Raw genomic sequence first — 7196 nt, 5'->3', positions numbered from 1 at the left:
CAGTCTGGGACCAGTACACATGTCCTCATTGTGATGAGTAAACATGAAGGAAACAGGCATTTGGCTTGGAAGAAGGGCAGTGTTGATTAAGATGACCCCCTGAGAACAAGTAACCTGTACAAATAGTACTTCTGTAACTCGGTGTCTGTGGAATTTGGTGAAAGACCAGTTATCACTAATCAGGAAACAGACACAACCAGCAGATTCTGGGCTAGTAAAACTAAACAAAGCCCTGTTCAAGACACAAATAAAAGCTTGAAGAAGTCCTTTGAACATTTTGATATGGTGACTGAACAACATATGTCTAAGACACTGGTCTCAGGATCCTTTTGAGCTCCTTAGTCCCATGGCACAGCTGGAGGACAGACTTTTTGAGGGTAAGTGTCCTCCCTCATTGACTGACCATCTCATAGACAAATGACACCAAAGACTCTACAAGAGCAGACTGATCATAAGAACAACTGTTAGAAGGCCAGAAAATAAATTCACCGAGGAGGAACACAAATCTGATGATTAATCAAATAATTCCCAAGTGTTTTGGATACCTATTAAACTGCTAAGACTAAAAGACCTCACAAGAACAATTTTCAAGGAGGCAAACTTGATCTGGGGGCTCATGGTTTCAGAGGTCTCAGTCCATAGACAGCTGGCTCCATTCCCCAGGGCTCGAGGCAAGGCAGAGCATCATGGCAGAAGAGTGTGGTGGAGGAAAGCAGCTCACATGATGATCAAGAAACAGAGAGACAGAGACTCCTCTCACCAGATACAAAATATATACCCAAAGGCACACCCCCCAATGCCTACCTCCTCCAGCCAACCCTCCTGCCTTCAGTTACCACTCAGTTAATCCTGATTAGGGGATTAACTCATTGATTGTGTTAAGGATCTCCTAACCCGATCGTTTTGCCTCTGAAGGTTCATGCATTGTCTCACATATGACAATTTTGGGGAATTCCTAATATCTAAACCATAAAACTAAAGGACTCAATTCCAAAAACAAAATGAAACCAATGAGGAAGGTTTCAACAGAATATCAGAGTGGAATTCAGCTTGAATTTTCTACCAAATTTTCATGTACCATCTATATGAGTAAGATGACACCCTTAAGAGTTTCATTAGCCTCGAATCAGGTGACTTTGGCTCTTGATTGGCGAGACAGAGGGAGTCTCAGATGTACACACTATTACTGACTTGAGTCAAACACAGTGGATTCAGCTGAATCCTGGTCGAAATCCCATTCCTGTGACTACCTTCCAGACAAGCGTCAGCAGATGGATTCCTGTAGTTCTAAACAAAGTTGGTCTATTCCTGGTTGTAACAAAGGGGAATATTCACTGTGGGAAAATGCGAGGCATGTCAGTGAGAGGTCATTTCTCCTTTTTGGCCCTTAAAATTTTAGAGATACCAAAATGCCACAAGAAATCAAGCATGTGCTCAAAGTGGGCGGGGGGGGGATAGGCAAAGTTTTTCTTATGACAGAAGGGTGTACTACAGAACCTGGCTAGCAAGCACACCTGGATGGGCAGTCTGCCTGTTTACAAACCTAATGTAGCACTGCCCTTCACCCTGACTGGAGATTCAGTAGTACAATCTATGGGATTGGCTAATTTTAAAATTAGGGTGGGCAAAGGGAAGGACTATAATTAAAATGGCTACAATTAGATCCAACTAAGTCTGAATACTGTATGTGAAAATGAACCACTGGACATTGTTTTCAGAACAAATAAGGCAGCTATGAGCATTCCCAAATCACTCATTGCATACATATGTGCCATCATATTTCTTGGACAAATGCCTAGGAGAAAATGGTTGAATCGTATGGTGATGTGTGCACAATTTTTAAGGATCTTCTCCAGTCGACCAGGTGTGATGGTGTGCATGTCTAGTCCCACCTACTCAGGAGGCTGGATCCCAGCAGTTCCAAGCCAGCCTGAACAACATAGTGTGTCTCCACCCACCCCCAATCAAAAAAGAAAAATAACCGGAAAACTGTTTTCTAAAGTGGTTGTACCATTTTACATCCCCACCAGCAATCTATGAGAACTTTAACTTCCTCTGCATCCTAGAAGTTCATTGCTGTTTGAATTAGCATTTACTTAATGAGCATCTTGGAGTATGCTTACCTGACATTATTATTTTCTTTGGTCAAGTGTCCCTTTAAATAATTTGCACACTTTCTCATTGGGGTGCTTCTTTTCTTAGTTTGAGCTTTAATAGAGGCTTTTCCAGGATTTTCCCCCAGTCTTTTCATTATCGTATCAGGGTCTTGCTAAGAGCGACAGATTTTAATTTTGACAAAGCCTCATTTACCACATTTAGAGTTTGATAAGTGTTTTTTTTTTTTTGTAAATGGCCTTTATCAGCTTGAGAAAGTTCCCTTACATTCTTAAGGTTGTTGAGTTTATTTCTGCATACATAAATATTGAATTTTGTCAGATACTCATGTAGCATTGACTGACACAATCACTTAGTTTTTCTGCTTCACTTTGTGAATTTGGTGGATTCCATTGACTGATTTACACAGTAAGCACACACACAGCCATGACTCAAGGGCAAGACATAGAGGGGATGGGAGAGGGTGGACAATGGGTACCAAAATAGAGTTATGTTGGGGGGGGAGATAAATTCTAATGTTCTTCCACACAGTAGGGTGACTACAGTTCACAATACTATCTTACCTAGTTAATAAAGAAGTAAATTAGACGAGTTTGAAGTTTCCTAAGATAAACAAACGTTAAGTGCCTAAGAGATGGAAATGGTTTTTACTGTATTTTTCATCTTCATACAATGTATACATGAGGCAAAATCCTACACTGTACCCCATAAATTTGGACAATTATTTTGGTTGCATTTTAAAAATCTTGGAAAAAATGAACTTCAAGATCTTAATTGAATTTTGAAGTTTTAATGTAGGATTCCAAGGAGCCAGAGGATGAAAGGGGTCTGACTGAGCTGAATTTGTTCCATCCTGAGGTCCATCAAATTGCATTTCATGGGACTTCTCAATTTATAGCTAGTTGAAGATCCTGCCTGACCTCTTAAAAGGGCTCTCTGAGAATGGAATATTCTCCAAAGAAGGGCCCTATACTTTTCCTTCCTACATTTAATTTTATGGGTGTGTGGACCTTATCATTGTGGTACTTAATGATAGGGCCTTTGGCAGCTGGGCCTCATTTGAAGAGGAAAGACAAGAATTGTGCAAGATTCTTATAATTCCAATTCATCTAATAATACTTCAGTATGCATCTGGAAGGAAAGAATGTCCTTCTTAACTCTGGGCATGCCCCTTAGATGTAGATACAAAGCACCTATTTCTTAGAGCCATTTCTTAAAGAGCAGGGCATCTCTAAGTCTTTCCCTGTTGGAATAATCGCTACTGTGAAAGAGGGCCTGGAAGGATCACATTTACTGGCCAGCCATGAGGCCACCTGGATTCCATAGTCAACCACATTCAAGCACAAAATAAAGTCTTTAAGCAAAATGCCTCCCATGAGAGTAATTATAAAACCTCCTGAAATCCAAATCATCCAAGACCCAGAATAGACTCTCAGGTACTAGAAACATGTAGATTCTGGCTTCTGCAATGACTTCATGTCAGGCAAAGTGTCTCAGAACTAGAAGGCATCTAAGAATGGACTATTCAAATGACCCACAAGTACCCCTTCCTGGGGCAAACCTGGGCCATTACCTCCCGGTGTTGCTCCCAATATATATCCTTTCTAGCTCTCCCCAATTTTCTCAATCAGAACTTCTAGCTCAACATCAAAAACAGGCACTTGCTTGTACTTTGGTGCCCCTTTCACCCTCCAGGGTCATGGGCCAAATGGAAACTTGGTGGTTCATTGGTGCCCTCATAACACTAAACGCTTTGTGGCCTGAATCAAGATAGGTTCTCAGGATGCTTGAGTCCCTAGGGATCCATCCAAATTCACACAGGGGTTCCTTTCCACCAAGAGGGATTACAGCCTATATAAGGAAGGGCATTCACCTTCTCCGATCAACCCCATTGAGCCCATTATTCTACTTGATTTCATTGTGGTCATAGCCCCCATTAAACTGGCTACTCCAATAAGTGGTCAGTGGATGCCCTGATCCAAAGAATGACAAGTTAACTCAAACTAAAAATGATCATGGTAAACACTGGACAAGCCAAATGGACACCAGTGGAATTTCCCATATTGGCAAAAGATGTCATATGGACACATTTGGCTCCAAGTCGCAAGTGCCCAACAATGACCCCCAACTCCAGAGCCACCCCCTATATTCCATTCCTCTGTGCTCTTTGGGTACATGCAAAATCCACCTGGACCAATTGCAAATAATGAAATGGAACCCACTGTCCATAGATGGAACAGTTTAATATGTAACATTACTTTCCCACTTTTCTGGAAATCAGATACTACTAACCCCTAAAGCTTTCCCCAGTCATGGTAGAATTTCAGGCTCTTCCTGATAGGAAAAAGAGGTATTGGCATACAGACCAGTACCTATCACCATGCAGATCTTGCAGGAAGGCAAAGAAGATCCCAAGGTGGCCCCTGATGCCAATATTTTATTTTTTTAAAATATTTTTTAGTTGTAGTTGGACACAATATCTATTTATTTTTATGTGGTGCTGAGGATCAAACCCAGTGCCTCACACATGTGAGGCAGGCTCTCTACCAATGAGCTACAGCCCCAGCCCCAGATGCCAATATTTTAAAATCTCATACCTGAGCCTACCTTGTAATCACCATGCAAAGCTGAAATCTGGGTAGCCTGTCCAGATCCTGGAACATTGCTATGAACAGACAGGTTCCAATGTCCAGAACACACCCTAAAACCTTGAAAATGTTTCTGTGGAACTTTTCTATCATGACTGACCTGTTGATGCCTGATAGTGGCTGTTGTCTTGGATCTGGGACAGATTCCTCATCATGATGCTAGGCCCCCTGAGCCATACTGCACCCACGGTATCATCCCTACCTGTAGTGTTCAGTTATTCCCCTACAACACCATGGACCATTACTTTAAGCTGAATAGCCATCAAGATGAATGAGAAATCATGTGTCCCCGGCTTGTAGTATACCCTTGAATCATCATTAGCACAGTTATGATGACAGACTTTCTGAACTTGACCAGTGTCCTCCATGTCCTGGATCTGTCTCAAAGTCAACCTGGCCTTGGGAGGCCATCGTCACAACCCAAATGATGACTACCTCCCATCCAACCCCCATATCCTGAAGGCTGGCCACAGCCCAGACAACATCCATGTTCTAGGCTTTTATCCTTTTCCTCATTTGTGCCCCACTCTGTGTACCATAAACCCCACTTTTTTGATGATCTTCACCTGAAATTCCCACACCCAACCTAGGAGGACAAATTCCATTCCCACGGGGGCTAAAACATGCTGTCTAGTGCTCCCTGAGGCAAGATTCCTGCTGAAGGCTCCTCTCTCTGCTGATAGGTATGTACAGGGCTGCAACTATATTTTGACAGCTGGGCCTAACAAGCGCCAGGCCTGCATTCTGCACCAAGGAACACACTACCGCTTAATGGCCACATGATAGCTGAACTGAAGCTCATGAGGCATACCTGAAAAATTATCCACACCAAACCCTATTGGTTTAAGCCCTCCAGTTTTGCCCCATGCAATTCAGGGCCAGATTGGTGTGACATTGACATCATCAGGTCTGGCACCAGGCACATGAGCTCAGATCAGGCACCTACTCAAAAGCATGCACCTGTGTTAGGCTTCCTGTGCCCACATAATATAACCAGCTACCTCCTCTGTGTCAGATATTAAAGGAACTTGAACGTTTAGAAGACCTGATGGGAAATACCTCACACGAGACCTTCTCTCTCCTAGGTAATTGCCACCTGATGTCACACCTTCCTAAACTCACTGTTAGCTACCTCACCTTCACTCACCCCCTCAGCTGCCTCTGTGCCACACTCCAAGAGGCAACGGAAATGAGGACTTCCCTCAGCACTGGTCAAAAATCTTACAGGGTGTTCCTCTCACTCACTTATTTCCAAGAGCTGCCCCCAACTCTCCCTCCTACAGGGACTCTCCTCACTTTGAATATGCCTGAGTGAGTAACAAAACTTGGAATTACTTGAGATAATTGGCAGTAGTGAGTTTCGGCATAGATCCATACCTTTAAATGGGAAGGAGCGTGGAAAGTGACAGCTGGCCAGGTCAGATGCACCATGGCTAATCAGAGACTGAACCAAATGTGATGTATTCTTCCGCTGGGATACCACTCAACAATGAGAAAAAAAATACCACAAATTCCCATGTGAAGATGGATGAGTCTCAAAAACATCATGTTGAGGAAAAGAGTCCAGAAAAAAAGGAGCACATCCATCTGGTGGCTCAATTGAGGTAAAGTTGCAGAACAGGCAAAATGAATCTGTGGTGATAGAGATAAAACTGTGGCTAGTTCTGGAGGAGAGGTGGATATTGATCAGAAAGGAACACCAGGGAACATGCTGGGGTGATTGAGGTCATGGCTATCCTGATCTGTGTAAAATCTGCACAGGTGGATGTATTTCATAAGATCAGCTATCCCCACTCTTACCATCTAGATTTGTGCATTTTATTGTATGTAATTTATAATGTAAGTGCCAAAGAAAGTATACCCATTGCAAACAAAATGTTATAGATTATATATTGTTTGACACCCTGTTAATTCTCATGCTTATGCTTATGATAAAGATATACTGATTAGAACAGCATTGTATTTGCTCAAGACAAGATTAGTACATCAACAAAAAAGATCACAAAGCCCAAAGACAGGCTCAGGCATTTATATAATTTGGTAAGGTTAAAACTTGCCTGCAACGGGAGTCACACTTGAAATGATGAATATTCCATAGGAAGTGAATGCTCCAACCCCCCAATTCAAAGCATTGCTCCAAAGGTGGTCACTCTTGACAGGCTAAAGAGTATCCATTTAGACCTAGTTCTATGCATTTACGTGAAGGAATTTTTCCTACATAAATGTGTAATTCATTTTGTGTTTAGCTTTCAGAAGTCATATCAAATTATAGAAATTGCTCCACCACATTCTGAAACACAAAAGAGATTTTTTAAAAAAATATTTCTTTCTTAGTTGTAGGTGAACACAATAACATTTATCTTATTTTTATGTGGTGCTGCGGGTCTAATCCAGTGCCTCACGCATGCTAGGTGAGTGCTCTACGGCTGACAA

This window comes from Marmota marmota, unplaced genomic scaffold (assembly GCF_001458135.2).
Source record: "Marmota marmota marmota unplaced genomic scaffold, marMar, whole genome shotgun sequence".
In the NCBI taxonomy this organism is placed as follows: Eukaryota; Metazoa; Chordata; class Mammalia; order Rodentia; family Sciuridae; genus Marmota; species Marmota marmota.
Note: the sequence above shows the minus strand (reverse complement) of the source record.